At 38.1% G+C, this 22,799-nt stretch overlaps 1 long non-coding RNA gene across 6 annotated transcripts in view; it reads left to right on the top strand.

Moving 5' to 3' along the window:
* Positions 1-22,799, top strand: part of LOC102062819 (uncharacterized) — a 119,868-nt gene that overhangs the window by 36,733 nt on the left and 60,336 nt on the right. For all 6 annotated transcript variants that reach the window (XR_012580061.1, XR_012580059.1, XR_003381972.2 and 3 more), the window contains exons 2-3: positions 7,725-7,792; positions 20,803-21,026. This is a non-coding gene — a long non-coding RNA (uncharacterized LOC102062819). The remainder of the gene's footprint in view (positions 1-7,724; positions 7,793-20,802; positions 21,027-22,799) is intronic.

The following is a 22,799-nucleotide window of genomic DNA, read 5'->3' as shown; positions in this document are numbered from 1 at the left end:
TTCACTGAAAATATCTTCAAAAGGCTGCTCTCAGAAACAGCAACAGGAGACCAGCTGGTGCTGACTGCATGTGACAACTTCCCCAAGTTGAGATAGAGCAGTCACACAACATAAAACTCCCTGACAGTTAATCATACATTACCTAGTTCTTGTTGGCCTTCTGCCATGCCTCTTTTTTTCTTCACTGGGTTATTTTAGGACTACAGGAACCTATGTTTCCCTCTAATTAGATCTCTGTAGCCAGGTGCTCTGGAAGTCCTTGGACATCAAAAGATGGAAGAGTGGAGGAAACACAGTTGGGGAGCTTCTGACAGACAGACTACATATTGATGCTGAAAAGACAACAATCATGTGAACATCTAGGACACAGAATAGCAGCCAGAGAATGGCAGAGGGAAAAAATATCCTCTAATATTAATTTTATTCTATGGATTCTATCTAGAGTAGTTGTTACGAATCTAAAGCTTAGATTCAGAGAAACAGAGCCCACTGCACACTGGGAACCAGCAGTGAGAAACATCAGTGAAAAGCAAACAGTGGTTGGAGGGACATGAAAGAGATTTACAAATATTCAGGTAAGTTCTACATGTCTTAGTAAGTTTTGTTGCGTTCCTTGTAATGGAGCAATTTGCAGCAAAGTAGGAATCACTGCTTTACCACCAGAGCCTCAGCTTAGTGCAGTGTCTGTGCCCAGTGGGTGGGTGCAGCTGTAAACAAGAGACCTGTTACCACTGATAACACAGATGTGAATTTAGCAGTGACTTTGAGGCTAAAGTTAGGACATGAACACGCACAATACTTGAGAACATCACATAAACTCATGAACATGTGGATTCCTAGGGGTTAAAGGAATGATAAAGGCTTATTAAAGCTGTCTGGATTGGTAGGAGTTGTAATGTTCAGTGTACTGAACATTACAAGTACTAATATTTTAATAGTACTAATATTTTAAAGTTCTGTGTGGTTTTATGTTCACTTACTGTCATCTGAGTTAAACTCTGACTGACTGTTCTGGTGCTAGTACTTGTGTTGTCACTTTAAATCAAATCCTGCCTTGAAATTCAAGACTTTGTGAGTCTTAAAGTATCTTTACTGACGTTTGTCTTTCCTCTATGGTATAGTGCCATAGTTCATGTGGCTACAAGACTGGATGGAGTAACAGTGCATTTGTTATGTAATACATAACAAGTGATTAAGTATTTCTTCACGTAAACTTACTTTGGTGACTGCTTGATGCTTTTCTTGGAAAATAAAATAAATAATGCAGTGTTTTCAAATGTTGTCTCCAAGTTTTTACATGAGGATTCGGTTTTTAGAACTCCTATCATCATGTTTGCTATTAAGATAGACTTTACATTCTTTATAAACAAGAGTTCCATTGATTCAGATTAAATAGTGGTGAGTGGTGTGTCCTGCATATCATTGTGATCTTTGCAGAAGTATGAATGAAATGGCATTTGAAAATGGTCACAGAACCACAGCCATGCACTTTTGAATGTTTCCTTAATTAATTGTAAATTAAAAAATCTATTGCTGTGTTTCTCAGAGTGGAATTGTTCCCCAAGACATCTCAGGAGGATCTTCTCTGTGTGCTGCTGAAGCTCACAGAGTAAACAGAAGTTGTTCCTGTCTCCTAGGATTGTTTCTGCCCTTTTTATTTTTTTCTCTCACCAGAACACTGTTGCTTTTTATTCCTTCTGTTGTGTCTTTCAATGATACATACAAAGAGCAATTCTTGGTAATCAGGACTCTGCAGCATCTGGCTACAGCAGAGGTTTAAAACTTGTCAGAAAATCAAAGCCCATTTTTGTGAAAGTGACATTACCTATCAGAAAAACACAAACTCTGGGGAATCAGCAGCGTTCCTGGAATTGTGGCACCTTGTGCACAGAAACACAGAACCAGGCAAAGCTTTTCTGATGGCACCAGAGCCAGCAACAGCTTGCGGGTCTGTGGAACAAGCTCTGGAGATGGATGCCAGCAACAATTAATTGCCTTCTGGAAATAATAAGGGGCAGCAAAAGGGGAGTAGGATCCTAGAAAACCACTTCAAGTCTTAAAAATTATTTGCTTCAGTTTGAGAATCTGGCTAGTCTATTTCCTTGAATTATTTCTTCTGCTATCACTTTGAGAAATGCAAGGAGAATGACTCAATCCTCCAGCATCTTACATGTGTCTTAGTCATTGTCAATCACAAAAAAGTTACAGTCTGCTTCTCATGCTGAATTGAAACACTTCCTGAGAGAATAGGCATACTTGATGCAATGCTGAGTCACTCTCAGCTGCTCACCATTATTAGGTATTCAGCACTGCTAAATTGATACAATTAATTTTCCTGAAGTCCTATAAAAGTCTCTTTATCCTCCTGACATCCCAATATTATTTCTATTCTTTTTTATTGTGGTAGTCAGTTTGCGGCTAAGACATTATTTCTTTTCTTTTTTATTATGGTAGTCAGTTTGTTGCGAAAACAAAGACAAGCCAGCTTTTGCTCTTGCTTTTGTATTTGAATCCCAAAGAGCAATTTTTTTATTCTCATTTTTTCCACTTTGTGAATCACTGCATCTTTCAGAATATGAGTCTGTAGAACATGATGCTCTTAGGTATAAAGTGAAAGGATAAAACCTCTTAGCCATCTCCTGAAAAGTCATAGAAAAAGAGACACTGGAGAGGCTGCCCTACATATCAGATAGTGTTCTTCAAGCAAAACAGAACAGTTTGGGTATTTTCTGTGAATTATTGAGGCGGATATTACCATTGAAGATAGGACACAAAAGTATAGTCCAGAATGCTTTCTATTTAACACTTATTTATTTGGTTCACTTTTCCAACATGAATTGCTCAAAAGGTTATTACACTTACTCTCCTGATTTACACAAAACTAACTTTTGTTTTCTTTTTTAATGCCTGTTTCTTATGATTTTTGGGCATGGATTATTTAAAACTATAAAATAACAATTTGAAAAAAGCCATATTTAAAAATAGTTTGTAACCTATCCCTCTGGAAAAAAGCATGGTCAGGAAGGTGTTCTCTACAGTGAGAAGAACTGGATGAGGCATGAACCTTGATCCTGGAGCTCAAGATACAGGAATTCTGCCCGGTAAAAGCAGAAAGCAAGTTTAAGAAAGGAATACTTGTGATGACTTTTTGGATCTGTCTTAGCTTATCTCAGCTGCTGGTCTGATGGACCAGGAGAGACTGATTTCTTGGAAAGCATATACCAAAAAACTGGCTAGCCTCATTTTCTAGATCAGCAGGTAATGGGCTCCATATGCACACACACTCTAGGGATTCCAGATGTTGAAGTACCCCAGAGAGGGTTTCTTGGGGGAACAGGTTTTATGTTTTTCACTCCATGAACAAACTTTCCAGACCTCTCTCCAGTATTTCAAGCTGAAGAAAACAACTCCCCTTCTTCTCCATCTGAAAAACAATTCCTTTTAAACCATGCAAAACTATTGTTAAGTCCTTAACAAGGTGGACAACTTGCACTCTCTCCTACTGCATTTCACATGAATGAAGAAAACATGCCTACACTTTGGGAACTGCTAATAGCAAAAAGAGGCTTTCCATAATTTAAGCTACCTAAGACACAACAGCAATAAACTTTCCAAAAAAAATAAAAAAAAAGAAAGAAATATTACCTCTGCTACTGCAAAATTATCTCTTCTCCAGGAATAGCACTTTCCTCTCTAGCCCATTCATTTTCCTCAGTATGCTTCCTTGACCTCCACTTCTGGGACTTGCACACTGCAAATTTCAAGGTCTAGGCTAAAATAAAGACGTAGCTAACAACATGACTAATGAAATAGAGATGGAATTTTTCTTATGAACAATGGAGAATGTGAGAGTCTTTCTTTGTTTAGAAGCTTGACTTTATGCAGGCAGTGAGCATCAGCGATTCCAAGAAAAGGGGTGACGTGCATTGCAAAAAGGATCTCAGAAAGGATAGTGGATTTATTCTATGTAGATTGTCACGATCTGTTCAGACCAACAAAGAAATAAATGGTGTGACAGCACCAATCTTTTTGAGTAGAGCTTCTCCTTAACACCTTTTGTGGCTTGTTTGCTTTAGGCACAAGGGATTTTTACAACAGAAACCCTCTAACAGCACGATTTGTCTATATGAGGCAATACATGTCCTCATAAAAATTATATAAGACCCCCAAAAGTACCATTGTGACTCCAAGTTTCATGTAAATTGTATTCTTGGTGTAAATGTGCATACCTTCATTCTATGGTAAAAGGCCATTAATATGTGTTGAGTTTTTAAAAATTAATTAAAATAATTGAAGTCCACACTTTCTAGAGCCTCATTTTACTATTTTAAATAACATTTGGAAGTTCAACCATACCAGTGTTGGATCCCAGACATCACTTTTGTGTTATTGTGTAGAAGGCAAATTTCCCCGTTTCTTGGCTGGAAGTTTTACATTTCCTGAGAAAAGCTCAATACATTTTTCTCCTTTTGGTACTTCTGCTTTGGGGAATGACACTGTTGGTGTTTTGCTGTCAAAACTTTACATTAAGAAGATAAAAAAACCAAACTTCTACAACAAATTCATGGACTGCTGAAGGTCTTTGTTCCATATCTGTGCTGACACCTTGAGGGTAACCAAAGCCATGTGCTCTAAATATATAAACCTAGAGAACTAACATATCTTCATGGACTGCCCATTTATCAAAAGAAACAAAATCATTGTAATAGGTGAGGAAATTAGATGGAGCTCACATTGCCTTCTGTGCTCAGGTACTGACTTTTAGCCATGCCAAGGGCAGGCTTGGAAAGCTAGCTGTGCTCTTCTAAAACCAGACAGTGGAGGGAGAAGGGCCACTGATTATATTCCTCATCTAGTGCAGAAAGTCTGCATTCAGTTTCTTGCTCTGCCATGACCCCAAAAGCTTCAGCGATCCTAGAAAGATCTTTTTTCTTGAAAATTAAGAGGCATCCAAAGTATTTGCCTCTGCAACTGCAAGTACCTTCTCTTGATCTTTCTTGTTCTAACATAAATTCACCATAAAACAATATTCTGCTTTGCACTTTAGAAACTCCTTTTTTTTTAATGTAAGCACTGTAGATAGGCAAAATGAAATTGCTTTGCGGATTGAGTCTTTCTAGCACCTAGACAAGAACATAGAGTCCTGTATGCCTTTATAATTTTGTGAAGTCTGTGTGAAGAATGGGCAGAATTGCAGTCTCTCCACTTAATGTGGAAGAGGAATTGTCCTCCAGGTAATGCCTCAAAAGGGGCAGAGAAGAAATGACAGCATCAGGATGAGAGTTTGGCACCAGACTTTCTTGGCTGCCTGCAGGAAGGGAATTGTGCTATATCTGTTCTATATGGGACTTGTGCTTCTCCTCTCTTAATCAGAAATTGTAGGTTCTCCTGGGTTGGTAAGGTGCCTGTTTCCTGCACTGAAGGTCCACGCAATTTAGATGCAATTTGGGCCTCCAGTTTCCATTGAAAGGAAGACACACATATGAATATCTAGATAGAATGAGCTTCTTTTTGCATGTATATGAATTCCACTTATATGCAATGCATATTGCGCATACATACCAATATGTATTTATACCTCTGTGGGTTGTAACTGCAGAAGATCGTGATTTTCTCTTTGCTATATCTGGATATGTTGATTTGCAATGAGCAGCTTCTGAAATCCCATTCTGATCATCATTTACTGGTATCCACTGTTTGTCTTGCTTATGAGACAAAATTTCACTGGGATTTTAGACCCTCAGGAACCTGCAGGTGCCAAAGTCTCCTGTTGGCTCTGGAGAGTGCACTGCAAAACAAGGGCTAGCCAGTCCAGCTGGGGCATGCAAGGCAGTGTAGGAATTTTATTCAATGAAATTTTATTCAGTGATGATCTGTTAAATGACCATGAAGATTGTCCTCTTCTGTCTCCATGGTACCACTCTGAGTGCTGTACCTTCCCAAGATAAACATTGCTGCTCTGTGTTGAGGTTGGACAAGCTTATGTTGGAGTGAACTGTTTAGAGACTGTAACAGGAGAAACAAGGTGACCGTAGTCACAAGGGTTTTCAGGTGAAGAGAGAGATGAAAATGTTGACTCTATGATCAGAAGGCTTGATTTATTATTTTATGATATATATATTACATTATAACTATACTAAAAAGAAATAGAAGGAAAAGTTCTCAGAAGGCTAGCTAAGCTAAGAATAGCAAGAAAGAATGATAACAAAGGAGCTCTCTCCGACTCTGTCTGAGAGACCTCAGTCCTTGATTGGTCATTAATTGTAAACATCCAAGAGGGGCCAATCACAGGTGGACCTGTTGCATTCCACAGCAGCAGATAACAATTGTTTACATTTGTTGCTGAAACTTCTCAGCTCCAGCAGGAAAAATCCTAAGAAAGGATTTTAATGAAAAGATGTCTGTGACTAAACAAGAATGGAGACCCATGCCGCCATCTCCATCTGTTTGAAAGTGCACTATACTCCTGGTTTACAATGCTGTTACAGCCCTGGTCTTTCTTCAGGTCATGTATCCACCAGCCCTGGACGGCAGTGCATTTTTTTGGGTTTGTTCCTACTAAAAAGAATATAATGATCAGAATAAAGGCAGTACATCAAAACTCAATGAGTATTAAATATTGTTCTCCTTTATCACATTCTGAAATTTTAGTAAAACAAACCCTTTATGATACTTTTGTGTACCATCAGCTGGAGTCATCATGAGAACAACACATCATTATGTCATTTGCTGTTTTGTCAGACCTGCAAGCTGTTGCAGAAGTTACACTCATTTTTGATCCTTAGGGAGCTTTAACACATCTGCATTAGAGAAGAAGACACTGTGACACAATTTCAGTTTGTTTGCCCACCGACAGGTTTTCAGGAACTAAACAAAAAGTAACAAGACCATCTAGTGTTGGGGCTGTTTCTTCTGCTTTATGTGTATCACAAATATCACAGTGCCCTTGCAGACTCAATGAAACTCCATCTAGTGTGCCATTCCTCAGCAATCAACATTGATTCCTAACACATCTGCTTGGATTTGGCATTAATCACTCTCTGCTTCCTCTGTATTTATCAATGTTTCAGAAATTTGTGCCTAGTCTCATACTCTAGCATGTCTGTACAACTGACTTGATAATCTGAAACTTTTAGGAAAAATCAGCAATGGAATAAAATAACATAGATATATTTAGATCTGACAAATGCACTGTGACTAATTGTGCCTGTCAGCATAGTTCTGTCATTATATATCCTAGATTTCCTAGCACCCATTTAGAAGAAAACCCGCATTGTATTGAAGGAAAAGTTCCTAAGAATAATAGTAAAAAATATTAAATTGCAGCAGCATTTAAATCTATGTTTGCAACATTGCAATAGAGATAGGTAGACTAAAGCAGAGCTAATGCAAGTCTATGAACTTTTTCCTCTCTGGCACATGAAGATTTCCCCAACTCCTCCCCTCACTAAACACTTTTTAAATTTTCCTAAAGTGCAGCTTGTGTTTTGTGCTAGGAATGGTAATCCATCCACATGCTGTGCTGGCAAAGCAGATATGCTTTTACCTGTAGAGCATATACCTGGTTATTCACTTCTTCCCTCTTCTCCTTTAAGTTTATGCAAGGAAATTTCCTGAGTAATTTAAGAGTCATCTGCTACTCCATTCACTCAAGGTAAAATGATATCTCTGAATATTTCTCCAGTGAAGGTCTGAAGTCATGAACTACTGTGTTCTTTCTGCAGATGAACTTGAATGTCACAGAGAGAGCAACAAGAATTATTCCAGAATATGAGCAGATTCGCTTCACCAGGTCTGTGGTTTTCCTCTCCTATTATTTCTCATTCTCTTCCAAAGATCAGCTGAAGTTCATATGATTTCAAGATTATTGTTTCAGACTCCTGCAAAATATGAAAGACTGAACATTAAGTAGTAGAGTCCTTAAAAAAGAGAAAGATATTTGTTAGATAGGCCTTTAAGACTAAAATAAATTTTCTATATACATAGTAATGCTAAAATAACTTAATAAAATAAAGGATTTAGGGGATTTACACAAGTAAGAGATATAGTTGAGATGGACAGGCAACTTCAAGATATCTAATTTTCCCCTTATTTCCACATTTGTATTGATAGTCTGCGTGTTTGTGTTATCACAATAAACTTAACTTCTGTGCTGATTTGTGATAACAAGGTGAGGAATAAGAATTGAAAAAAAAATTAGAATTCTGACCCTGTCTTTTTGTTATTATTAGGTTTGATTTCTTCTCTATAAAGTTGTCCTTAATGTTTTTGCTTTTATGAAAACTTCATCCACCACAAATCTTGCTTTTAAAAAGGCCTCCTTAAAAGTGTCTTAAAAAGCTTCTCATTCACATGGAGACAACAGATTGGGAAGGGCAGACGTCCCAGTGAAGCACAGTCCCTCCCTCCTGCCGTGGCATCCTGATGTACTGCCCCAGCTTGGAAAGTCTGCCCTCTGTGGCTGATTCCCTCCTTTCCATGAATCAAACGTAGTCATCTGAAATCATGTTGGGTCACCTCTGGAGCTGTGGGTCCAAGTAATTTTCTCTACACCATTTACAATGAGCCATAACATTATACAAAAATGGGAAGTAATTAGGACTTCAAATTAATGGATTTCCTACCTCAAGGTGGACTTCTGCTTCTAGCTTTAGATAGAACTGCTTTATTATCAAGCTTCTGACTGCTCAATGCAGTTAGAGTCCCAGATTGGATGCTGGCAGAGACCTGTGAATTTTATTAATGATTGAATAACTAATGAGAAAATGCTGTAGAACTTGCAGATTTTTAAATAATTCACACTTACTTACCTTAGAAGACTTCTGCCCTCTTTTTCTGATTGCAGCCAGAATATACTTCAGCTGAGACATTTTCCTACTGATTTGATTTATATACAATATTTTTTTTCTGCTACTCTGGAAATCAAATACTTGGATGACACAACAGGCCCCCTTCAAACCATGAGGAGCACAGCACAATCTGTTTCATTTCAAGTCAAGATGGTCCAATTGATGTAAATCATAGAGTCACTAAATTTATTGTTATTTATAAAATTAGTCACCTGCAGCATCATCCTGGATGAAGCCTAGTGGATGAAACAATGTTATCAGTGCTATGAACAGTGCTATCAGTGCATGAAATATAGAGAATGTGGTGTCTCCCTTAGGTGCTTGGAAGTGGGACATCTCTTACTTGAGCATGGGGAGTCCTTTTCCATTCATTATGAACCAAAGATCAAAAGACAACAAAATCCTTTTTAAAAAGAAGATATTTTGTTTCCCTAACAAAATGTTATATTTTTCCATTCTTTTCAGATATTGAAAATGACAAAATTGCAGTTATAAATCTGAAAGATTAATACCAAAATTTTTCAGACCCAAAGGACTTGACAAAAGGCAATTATATGTCTTCTTTTGTGCTCCAAAATCTGTCTAGCATAATCAGGTTATACAAACTTAGAAAAATAGATCCACATAAAATGGTGGGATTAATCTAGTATATGATTTCTGTTTACGCAGAGTAATCATGACTTCCATCTTTATGTGGTTTTGCAAGCAAAAAAAAATTATGACTTTCTCCTAGGTAATTTTCTGTAGATAATATGAAAGGGAGAAAGATTTTGCATTTTTCAATTTCTTATGATGACAATTGCATTAGCAGTTTTATTTTTCTCCTGAGGCTACACACAGTGTTATCACAACGTGATCTCCTGCAGCATTAGTAGTAACAACTTAATGCAGAGCTCCAATAATTCTCACTCAGTGGTGTAAAATCTACATTCACATTGGTGAAAACAGAATTTGTCCTACTGAAGTTCTTTTCTCTTAGTAGCTGCTTGACCTTATAAGGCAGAAGATGCTTTGTGCCACTAACAGATGCTGTTTTACTGGATATGAATCAGTTAAGCAGTGCTGTGCTAAAGCTGTTAGCATTAAGGTCTGATTTAGTTCAAAGAAATGTAGCTTAAATGTCAAATGTCAAGTATATATATATTTATATATATATATATATATATATACACACACACATATACACATATGTATTTACATCTGCAATTTAGAAGGAAAATTGTTTAGAGGCAGCTTGCTGTACCTTGCACAACACAGACCTGAAAAGTGAACTGATGATGCAGATGTCACCAACACAGTCTCAATGGATTCATTTAATGCATGGGTGACTCTCAGTGTCAGAATGTAAAAGTCTGGCAAAAAAAGCATTGATTTCTGGGAAAAAAGAGAGCTTGATTTTCATTTTACTTAGTGTTGCAATTCTGTGTAAATGGCAACACTGTGTGTCAAGAAAAAAGGTGGTTCTGCTGAAGAAAGTTGTTTTATCATTAATTTTGGTTGATTGACTAATCTTCTAAAAAGTCATGGAACCAATAATGGAATGAAAACAGTCAGTGAGTTCATGGAAGTCTGAAATATCATGAGGAGCTGACACCACTTTGATTGGGATCCTAATTTATACACCTCTCATTGCTGATCTAGGCCAAGATCCTTTTTCTGACTGGCTCATGACAGTAGTTAGAATTCACTAATCAGTGCAGTTTTGGTTCATGCTTGAACCACAAAAGATAAAGGGATTAAAAATTCAAGCCAGAACAAGCAAATCAATATTCTTAGTGGGAAGGAAAAAAAACCAAACAAAGGAACAAAGCTGAAACAAGTATAGCTAATTTTTATTTTGCATTTGCCTGAAATATTTCAGGGAACCCCAAATTAAATTTGTGCATTGTTTTCAGTTTATTTATACCTGAAGGAAAGAAAAATCTAAACCAATTGATTGCATTAAAATTCAGACCATTTAAACAAAATTCTTTTTGAATAAGCATGCATCCAATTGTTTATCAAATCTGAAAATAATTCTAAAGTAATTTTTGTAAGCATATATTGAAAATGGCAAAATTGCAGTGGAAAATGACAAAATGTATTGTGGATTTTTTTTTTTACTTATTTTTATTATTATTCCTAAAATAACAAGTACAGAAATCTCTGACTAGAGAGAAAGCTTTTTTTGGCTCCCATTTTCTATATATTGAGTTATCTCCAGAAATATTAAGAATTTGTCCCATTCCTTTGTTAAATCTTCAGGGTTTCAAATAATTGCAGACCCCACCTGCTTTGAGCAGGAGATTGGTCTAGAAACATACTGGGATCCCTTCTGATCTGAACAAATTCTGTCTGTATGACCAATATTGGCAAATACCTTTTCAAAGTTCTTTTTTTGTGGAGTACACCATCTTCTTCATTACAGAAAAAATAAGACAAATATTTCACCCATCCCAATAAACAACCTTCATAATGCAATTTCTTTATTATATACTGAAACTAACATATAATAGAGCAACAGAAATGCACTGATTAGTGTGCCTGAACTCTGACATGTCAGGCTACCATGAAGAGCGAGAAAATTGCTTATTTTACTGGTCTGTTTACTGAATCCTAGGCTGGTCCATCAGTGATGTCAGTGTAACTTGAAGGCTCACATACTTGAGATAACAGCAGCAATTCCACAAAGAAGTCCCAGCTTTTGCTGTGGACCCATCACCTGCTTTCCTCAAGATCTCCCTAAAGCAGCTGGCAAAATCCATTTGCAATCTGCATGTTAGTGCCAATGAGAGAAAGTGGAAAAGAGATCTCATCTGCTTTGTACCCCTTTTAGGAAGGAGTTGTCAGCTTGTTTCCATTGCCCAGAAGGAGAGCCTGCATAGTTACTGTAGTCCAGGCAACTAACTCTTCTATTGCCAAACTTAGACTGTGTGGATCTCATCTTCTGTTCCTATTGTAAAGAGAAAGCTGAAATCTTTAATTTAAAATTTTCATTGTGCATCCCCAAAATCTTGGACTCTTTACACCTATAAAACATTTCTGTACAATATCCCTGATGAAGACATTGAGACACATTGAGACACTTACCCTAGTCAGAATCAAAATTTCTACTCTATAATAGCCATAAATGAGTGATCTCAAAAGCTTCCAAAATATCATTAAAGATTTTTATCCCTATTAGAATTTTCAAGGTGTAAAGGAGATGAAATAATGATATTGTACACCCTCCTTAACCAAAGAAAATCAAATGCTTTTACATTACCACAATTTAAATTCTAGTGTGATAGGTACCTAGTTTTGATGTTAAGTGCATATTTCTCTGCCTGTGAAGACATTAAAATCCATCTATTGTGACTTTTATTAAGTAGAAGAAGATTAGTGTCTATTCATCTGAAGAGTAAAAATGAAAGGAAAAGATGACTGAATTAGATCAATCAGTTTAACTTCAATTCACAGAATAAGTTTGGAGCAGTTTTCAGAACCAGAAAACAACATGGAGAGAACCAGAAGCCAACATAGATTTGCCAAGAATAAATCAGAGCAAAATAATTCACTCTTTCAATGACTGGGTTATAGGTTCTGTGGACAGATGCGGAGCAGAGGAACACATGTACCTTTACTTGAGCAAAGTTTTTGACTCTGTCGCTGTCAATATTCTAATTGTCAGAAGTAATAAAAACAAAGCCTTTATTCTGTGGGCACACAACCACACCATAGAGAAATTAATAAAAATCTAATTATGCTCAGGGCTCTGTGGGGGATCTGCCTTAGATCTGCTTCTGTTCAAGGTTTTCATTAGCAAAACAGATGGTGGAATAGTCAAAATGCTCATTAGTTTTGTATCTGACATCTTGCAAGGAGGGACCCCAAATGTATTGGAGGATATCAGTAAAAATAAAAGTCTGCAGACATGGACTGGAAACATGGTATGTAACTCAAGGTAGAACAGGAATGGGGACAAGATTAGGAGAAAGGGCAAGGTAGTAAAGAAAACATCTGTTATACAAATGCATTATGATGGTAAATATCAGAAAGTAAGGTCTTCAAAAGATCTCAAGACTTTAGTGGATTACATATTGGGTCTGAATCAACAATGTCAGATTCTTTTGGGAAGAAGAATATTCAGCTCATAGTGTAAAACCCAGAAATATATCCCACAAGATGCATGCAAGAGCAGAAGTTGGTTTCTATCAGTAGTAGAAGCCACAAAGAAGTAAGATTGCAAGAGTGGATAATATCAAGCCTAAGAAAGACAGAGAAAGACATTTAGGCAAGAAATTTTAACAATATTAAGCCATTCCTCTTGGTACAAAAGGAAACAATACTTTTGTCTGTATCCACAAAGAATGGGAAAAGAAGAAAGAGTTAAATTGACACACACAAGATGAAAGTTATTAGAAATGTTTTCTAATTATAAAATTAACTGAGCACACTGGGAGCACTTGCTAGATTGGGAAGACTGGATCCGCTGTCACTGGAAGTCTTTAAGGAAAAGTTATAATTTTTTCAGAAATAACATTGTTACTGTGAATCTCTACATTGTGATGAATCAAATTGGTTTGTGTTTTTGGCTCTGCTGGAAGGACACAGCATAGTAGATAAAACAAGGACTATTTTGTCATTTGTACATTACTGTAAATCTGAATTTCACTTATCTAATGAGTCAGTATTGGGCATTAGTGCATTACTTCAGTAAGACTGGACACTTACATATTACTACAATTGCATTCAGAAGCTCTCCTTTGGTATAAGTGAGATAGACCTGGTAGCAGCCACTGCTGATCACTGCTAATTCTTGATTCTTTTAAGTATTTTTCCATAAGCACAGCCATTAGCACTGTGTGTGAACTATTGTTTTTTTACATTTATTCTAATTATTTGTGTAGTATCCAAATATGGTGGGTAAAGAACAGGAATATACTTGGAGTAAAACAGAAGTAAAAAAAAAAGTATGTATGAAGATCATTTTTTATAGCTATGTGAACTGTAAAGCTGTTGGCTAAGAATTGGCAGAGGTTTTACCTCCATTAGATTGGAAAGAGCACAAGTGACTCTGATGGCTTTAGAGATATTTAGGGGCATAATAATCCCACTCTGATCTCTGTCTGCAGTGTAGCTCTCCCTAAACAACCTAGTCCTATGGGGTCAAGGACTAACAAAATCATGAGCTTCTGTCTTGTACTTGGTCATCTTTCAAGCCAAATTTATACTAAGGTTGCAGTGGAACCTTTTTCCACATCTTTCACTTGGGCGAGGAGGCAGGTTCTCAAGAGCCCCACAGGTCATGCTACCTGATTGAGTCTTCTCCAAAACTGAGATGTCCAGAAAATTTTTCCTCATTTATGTCCCATGTGTCTAACACAGGCTAAACTCATGCTGCAGCATTTCCCTCAGCAGGTCCTTATCTAAACCCTTCCTCAGTCAGGCCTTTTGCATTTTTACTGTCTCAAAACTCACAGGAGAAGGTATGAAAGTCAGGTATATATCAAAATGCATTAAGGACTTCCCAGGATTATTATCAGACTGCAAACTTCCCAGCGCTACAATAAACTTAATTACCCTCAAACTGTATATACCACCTTGTCAAAATACACTTAACACCTCACTTCTGTTCCTAAATGAATTGACCTCAGTTCTCGCTCTTTTCCTCTATTTCCCATAATAACACTCTGTTTCTTTCTGTATTTCCTACCTGGTATTGGTTTAGCCTGCAGGGTCTCCAGGAGGTGATGTCTGCTCTGGCTAGCCCAAATCCATGTGCTTGTGGAATGGTCTAGCATTCATCTAGCTTCCTCTGCTTGGGTAAATACCTGGTACATTTTTGTTGTCGCAGGCCTCCAGATGGGTAATAATTATCATTGACTCCATGACTCCAGAAGGCTGATCCATCACTATGCTATATTATGCTATACATTATATTATATACTATGCTATGCTATGCTGTATGATACTATTCTTATTCTATTAAGAAACTCATCACCCTCACAGACAATCCGATACAGACAAATCCAGTTGGCCAATCAGTCAATCAATCAATCAATCCAAACACCATCACAACTGTCCAATTAAGAAATCATGCCTTGATAAACAAATTTCCATAACGCATTCCACATGTGCACAACAACAGGTACAGCAAGTGGAGGAGATAAGAATTGTTTCTCATTCTGTTCTCTGATCTTCTCACAGCCTTCCCGAGGAAAATGCCTGGGAAAGTCATGCCTGCTGCTCTCTATGGAGAGAGCTGTGGCGACACATTTTCATTTCGGATCTGCGGCATGGATTTAGCCCTGAGAGCAGCCTCAGGAGCTGTGTGCACCGGCTGTTCAAAGTCACATTTGCGGGAAAACCTTCCTTTCCCAAGTTAGAGCTTGAGAAGCTTTTGGGTGAGATTGCCAGATGAGCACCCCACTCCTTCAGATTAATTGCAAAAGAAATCTTTTGTTGGGGAAAGCCGGCCAAGTTTTTCCCCTGCCACCTCTCCACCTTCTTATATAAAACTGTTTAATATGTTAGTTGAACCTAGATGCAACCCTTCCTATTTCCCATACATATCTGTATTTTCCATGACTGTACTGCTGTACATTGTAATAAACAGGCAGCGTGTCTTCTGGGTAGGACAAAGAAAAGTCTCTTTTCACCTACCACAAGCACTGGAAAAGGAAATACAGAAACAAAATCTATGATTAAAGGAGACAACAAAATTCATGTCCAAAATTTGATTAAATGGAAGCATCTGAAAACTCATTTGCAGTTTTACTGAATTTAAGATGGATAGTTTTCTACCAATGAAAATAAATTGGAGACTAAATTGCTTTTGTTGAGTTTCAATTAAAAAAAAAAAAAAGAAAATAAAAATGTTCCCTTGATGTAGGCTATTTAGTGAGTCATAAACCTTTCATTTATAAACAGAAATGTTCTTAGAATTTGAAAGGCAGAAAAATATTTTGTGTACAACTACTTTTGGATGAAAAGCACTCTTGACTAAGAATATATGCCAAGCATTGTCAGAAAAAGATTACCTAATCCAATGTAGCATAACTTGCTTTAGCATTAGCTAGAGAACACTTCCAGTTTACCTCTTTTGGCACATATACTAGGGAGCATTGTGCTAAAGAATAGGGAAGGGGTTAGAGTACCTCTTTTACATGCAAATTTCTTCCATTCTATTTGTGAATGTTCCCTGGTCCTTTACCCCTTCTAATTAATAGATGTGCAAGAGGTTGTGGTGCTGTGTGTGTTGTATTGGGTTCTTGCAAGGGGTCAGTCAGGAATAGGGAGCCTGCAGTCACAGTGCTAGAGCTCAGCATAAAATTTCTGATGGATTAAAGTGTAATCTGAAGTTAAAAAAATATTGTAAATCCCTTAATCCCAAAACCACAAATTGCCTCAAAATAATACTCAGGCTTCACATAAAAAGAGGAAAGCAAATTCCCATGATGCACCATTTTTACATACAGAAAGCAACAATCTCAGTTTCAGCTTTGAAATGAAGTGGGTCCAATGGAAGGTAGATTGAATCAATCACTTTGCAACATGCATGTTAGGTCCAAGAAAGCATCTTTGCCCAGATAATATTATTCATAAATAAAAAGCTGTCTGCTTTTAACTCTTTTTTTTCTTTCCCCAGAAATTTATTGATGGAAAGTCTTCTAGATATCATTAACATTAATGATATATAATTAATAATTTAATACTTGGGCCTGGGATATTTGTATCTGTTGCTCCCAGGAGAAGAAGGATTTTTCTATTTCCTGCCAGGAGCTCTGCATGTGAATTCAAGAATCAGCAGTTCATCCCATGACATTTCCTTATGCTCAAACAGACAAGGTGACACATAAAGCCCAGGGGCAAAGGGAAACCTGATAGCTAAATAGCTGAGCTGCAGTCGGAAGTGGTGAATTCCCTCGACCACAGGGAAAGCTTCCTGTTCTTTGTAGATGAGCCTATTATTGGAATACACTTGCCTGCAGTTAATCCTCAAAGTAATTAAATGGAAAGGAAGCAATTAAATCACTGAAAAGGAATTGCATCTGATTCAGAGGGAAAAACCCAGGCCTAGGAAGTATTTCAGTAATAGAATGTACTCAGCATAAACAGGTATCTTCCTGTTTGCACAGACAATTAATATTTATGTGATAAGAATATCTTGTAGAAATCAAATTATGTTGAATATCAGAAGTTGTCATTTCTGTGGCCTAGAAGTACCAAGGAGAGAAAGGTTGATATATGTTTTTCCTATGATGGGATAAAATTGAAACCTGGGTCCCTTACACTCATCTTGCATATTTTAGGCTGATACCTTGAAAGTTAGTAAAGCAATGTACATTTACTGCTGCTGATAATCAAACTCAGCATTTGACTAAGCACATCCCAGAGAAGGAAGACCATAACAATGGATAAGCATGACTCATACCAGTCTACAAAGAGAAAGACATTCAAGTTCAGAAAGAGCTTGGAATGATTCCTTAAAATCAGGTGTTGGGGCTATGTGAAACAGGACAGTGCCTCTTAAAGACTGGCAGAAATCTTGACCTAAATTCAATTTTAAATGTGTTGAAAGAAGCACTTGTTTCATAATACACCTAAATGCTTGTACATTGAATTTATTAATTGTGGCTGGACAGCGAATGTCGTTGTATTTCTAAGGTGTGTATTTTGCTCAGACTGGAACAAGGGATCCTGTATATTGCTCTGGTCTATTATAATAGTATAATTTCTGGAAAGCCATCAAGAGAATGTTTCAGTGAAATGCTCATCAAAGCTCTTACTGACACTGGAAAGTGCAGGTAGTTCAACAGGTTGTTGGACAATTAAGAAGTAGTTAAAGAACAACTGTATTAATTAAAAATGTATGGTTGAGAACAGGGATTCTGTTGCAAGGGCATAAGGAACCAATCTTCCACTTTTCTTTGTCTTTCATATGTCTTTTATTTTTCCTTTGGAAAAATTTTGCCCTGCAGTTATATGGGCTCTAACTAACTGCACCATTGCTGTCATCTAAGAAGCTGAAAGTTCGGCTGGCTGAAGATAAAAGCTGATGAATGAACAGCTATAGATAAGGTAGAATAAGCTACCTGGGACATTAGCAGTGAACACTGGTAAGTGATGGCTGCTGGGACTGAGCAAAAGGAGGTGAGGCAGAAAAGAGAGCTGACATGGTTAAAACAGTAGATTCAGACTGTATTTGTGGGAAAAGAGTAGCAAGAAAGAAGTTGGTAGCAGGAACTAAGACCTGAGAGGATGAACATATGGATGGGACATGTAGGTCTTTAACAAGACAAAAAAGGCCATGTGTGACAGGGGATCCAGTGGCAAAGGTGGAACTTTTTTCTCAGATAAAGACAAATATTAGCAGAAAAATACGCTTGGATTGTGGACTTGAGACACAAACATTTGTTATGGGGCAGGGACATGGGACTGAGGGTTTGGGGAGAGAACAAAATACTGACTGTTTCCCAGCAAATGTTATATAAAGCACTTTTCGTTATTTAAAGCAGTTCACTTCCTGGGAAGAAAAATTATTATTCATGTTACATACGAAGGACTTAAGTACACATAGATGTGCTCCTATTGTGTCAGCTCAGTTCCAAACCAGGTCCTTGATGCATATAGGTCTAGAACCTTCATTTTTATCTTGTATCAATTTTTATATTACTGTCTCTCCTGCTCATAGAGACCTGAGTGGAAGATGTCAGTCAGCTAGACTACCATTTCCTTCATGATCAGCCCCTCTAGCTGCATATGCATTGCTATAATGCAGATAATTCAGTACCTGAATGCTTAGTTCCCCAAATACTATTGTGTGCCCATTTCAGACCTTAACAAAAAGAAATTTTAATATTTGGATTGCATAATATGAAATTTATTTGAATGGGACATATTAACATATCAGACAATGTAGTTTTGTGGCTCTCAATGTAAAATATTAACTTGCATTCTTAGAGACTTCTCTGGTAGCACAATTACAATTGAATTTTGTGCGATACTTCCAGAAAGGTCCAATTTCTGGTATACACTTAAGAATAGTAATAGCTTGCTGTATTTATGTTCAAGAGTGCCATGGGCAGTTTTATTTTTATTTCTATTCAGATGCTTCCAAAAAGGGTTATGTCTGGAGGAAGGCATGTTCTTCAGCCCATGCTGGAAGGATTCTCAGCAGCATTAGGCTTCCTGTATGTGAGGCAAGTACTAGCTAAGGGGTAGCAGGAAGCCTTTGTATCAAGAATCTACTTTCAGCTATCTTGCCAAGCTGGAAGGTTTTGGAATAAATTTTGTCTGCTCAGTAGAGACTATGGAGACTTTAATGAACAAGCCATTATTCCTCCCACATGCCATCTGCAGCTACATGCTGAAAATCCACTAAACTGCCAGAAAATTATGCTCCCTGTGTAAATGCAGGTACTGCAGATGCCTACCATAGCTCAGTGAGGTGCTGGGCATAAGGAAGAAGGAAGAGTGTGGGGAGAGAGGAAACAGCAGGACTCAGCAGTTAGAGATGAACTGAGAGCATGGAGAAGGAAGAAGACTAGAAAAAGTAACATATTTTAGGAGTAGATCTCCATACACACATGGATATACATATTAAAAAAACTGAATTAAAGTTGATCAGGCAGCCTTAGTCATGCAATTTCTCAATTTGGTGTCTCTGTCAAAGGGACACTCTGGTGTCCCATAGAAGCTTTATGACCTTTTAGGCTTAGTTCTGCTGCCCACTCCTCATCACTAATTATTATTTGCAATGTCCTGTGTGCAGTAGGCTGACAGACACAAACACAGGGCCAGCAGAGCTGTGCATTGCTAGAGACGGGCAGGATAGCCTGATGGGTTACTCATGGTACTGCTGGAAATGATAAAACTTCAAATTTTCTTTGTAATCTTTGTCAGGGTTTTTGTTCACCTTTGCCCAGGGGGGAAGAGAATTGAAGTTCTTCTTCCTGAGAATCTTCACTCCGCCAGGCCTGATGAGTTTAACATCTACAGAGATTGGGAGTAGCCGGGAGATACACGGGAGATAATAACCATGAACCATGAATGGCCATTACCCCTGAACACCACCCTCTGGAGTGGTTGGAGAGACCTGGTTTGGGAAAAGACTGATAAGAGAACCAAAGAATGAGGGCCAAATTAGCATTGAAGGCAAAGGGTTCAATAACCAATAGGAGATCAAATACTAAAAACTGGGTAATTTAAGATCAATCAACAGGAATTTATTTGGGTTTTGTCGGTATAAACGTGTGAAAAGTCTGGTAAAGAATTATGTGTGATGGAATGATTTTCACTTCACAGCCTAAGCATGCATGGAGGAAATGATTTCTATTGCACATGGTGGCCAGAATAACCTCCTGGCCAAAATAAAGTAATGCCTTGATTCTCTAACACTAAAAAATTGTTAGTGTTGGAGGGTTTCTGCTTTTGCCACAGTTGTAGTGACAATACTAGACACCTTTGTAAGGGTGTAAGGTGAATTGGTGTCAGTGAATTTTTTTTTTGTGGAAGCGCCTAAGTGCCATTTGGATTACTCGGAATCAACTTCATGTCTGGCTCTACTCTTCAGCTCAGCCTTTATCAGCCCCCTGGCATGGCAGGCACCCATTATGGTTAATTCTTGCTGCTGCAGTGGATTCAAAGGAAGTGCTGTCAAGTAGACACAAATGAATGTTACCTTAAGGTTATTCGAATCCACGGTAGAATTATCGGCTTAGACCCTGGCTGCTTAAGTTTCCTATCTTGCTCACAAATAAGCCTTTGATATCCCATTGAGGAACTGAACAGAACGAAATTCTACCACAGTGTGACAGACTTGATGAATTTTTATGAAGAGCAAATTTAGTAATTAAAAATTTTTCTGTGTATATTCTTGCAGGTAGAACCGCTATAAATACCATCAATCAGCAGTCCCTAAATCATGTCAAACTTAGATGTTGATCATATTCCAGCTGCTTATTCATGCACTATGCTTCTGCCTTTTCAGATCTTTTGGACTCCTGCACGATCTTGAGTATGCTCACTCCTACTGCAGCTCAATTGCTGCAAACAAACATCACCAAAATATTTTGAGGGAAGTATGCAGATGTTTTGCAAGGAGCATGATATACTGTCCATGGGGGAAACAACCTCAAGGTTTTGTCTGGAACCCTAATGGTTTGGCTAAAACACTTCTTCTGGGAGAGAATCCAGGACTCATGGAAGATTGAGGTAAATTATTTCTCTGCTCCAGAATTGTTAGTTTTACAGCTGAAATTGCAGATAACAGCGGGTGTGTCTCAGTGCTGTTAAACTTCACTTAGTTTGGAATGCTAGCAATAAAAGGACAATTTAATTTACATTTTTGGCCTTTTCTAACTTACTATAACTGAAGAATGACTTCCCAACGGCGTGTAGAAAGCAGTTATCTCTGCAGGATGCTAGTCTGGCTACTGCGAAGAGGGAACAGGAACACATAAACAGCCAATTGATTTGCTGGGGCTTTGATAACTGCAGCATTTGTCTTACTTTGTGTCAGGAGACACAGTGGCCATCCTGCCACTGTATTGTGTGGGGATTGGAGGACTTTGGAAATGTTAAAGTTTGATTCTTTAGTCTCTCTAAAAGTAAATAAAAGAAACTCTAAATGTATTAAAAACTGCCTCAAAATTGTAGCAACAAATAAGTAATAGGTGAGTCAATAAATACATCAGTGACACTGTAGAATCCTCACTTCTTGTCTGCATCCTGTAATGAATGAAATCCTTGAAGCCTGAAAGGATGGACAAATCATGATGCTAACATGTTTTTTCCCCACAAGTGTCATGAAACCCTTTGAATAACATGGTGCAGCTGCCAGGCAAGTAGGATAAAACTACAGGACTAGTGAGTACAAATTGAATGCATCCAGCAAGTAGAACTGGGCAAGTATTTTATGCCATACATCAGAATGCTGGCTCAGCTCTTGCTTTGTGTTATAGGGGAGGTTAGGATGCATTGCAACAGATCACCTAACGAAGCTACAATATTTTTTAATTAAGGCTTTTCTCTATTTATCAATCATATTTTATCTCAATTTCCAAGATTTTAAAATCAACAAAAATGAGCTCTTCAGTGATGTCGTTAGTATAAAAATTCAGCAGTGATGATGCAGCTAAATCTAGGCAAGAATAAAGAGAGTTGCTGGTAGTTATATGCATGGTAACCCTACGTGAAAAGAATAGCAAGGCACAGCAGGGATACTTTCTGCTTGTTAGAGAAAAAAATCCCAGGGAAAGATATAACTGGGGAAAAAAAATCATTTATACACATTTGTGGATTGACAAGTGTGCTGACCAGGTCTAGGGAGAATTCTTCTTCCTTCCCAGACTGGCAAAATGAGTCTCCCCTGCAGGGGTCCTTTGAGTCCAGGGCTGGGGCAGTCACACTGCAGGCAGGCATGCACAGTGATGACATAACCTGCCAGCTGCAGGGGACTTCCACAGAGGAGCCCATGTCACCGTTTGCTTCTCACTCCAGAGGCTTCCAAGGACTTCTGGAAACTGGATATAGCTGAGAGCAGCTGTTGTAACAGGTGTGGTGATCAGTGATCCCTCAGGGTTAGATCCCAAGGGAGTAAAAGCACCATGAACTCCAATTTTTAGGTGCCAGCTTGTGGATCCACGATCTTCACATCCTTCTATTTTTCAGCTGTCGCCTATCTTTGGACGTGTGTAAAGCCCATTAGAGTTATGAAGGCAGAGGAAGCTGCCAACACAAGTCCTGAACAAGGATTTCCCTCTCCCTGGCAAAGGCTGCCAGCAGCCAGGCGTGGCTCCTGCCTGTCCTTGCCCATGCAGACATTTCACCTCACTACACAGATGGAAACACCCCCAAGGTGGAGATGACCAGGGCATTTTCTCCTCTCCTGTGGCCTGGAGCGAGTTTGACAGCCTTTTTCTGCCATGTGGCAGAGCTTGGTGCTGTCAGATGAGAGGAGGGGTCAATCCCAGGGCAAGCACAGCA

The sequence above is a fragment of the Zonotrichia albicollis genome, chromosome 4 (assembly GCF_047830755.1).
Source record: "Zonotrichia albicollis isolate bZonAlb1 chromosome 4, bZonAlb1.hap1, whole genome shotgun sequence".
Lineage (NCBI taxonomy): Eukaryota > Metazoa > Chordata > Aves > Passeriformes > Passerellidae > Zonotrichia > Zonotrichia albicollis.
This window is presented reverse-complemented; position numbering and strand designations above follow the sequence as displayed.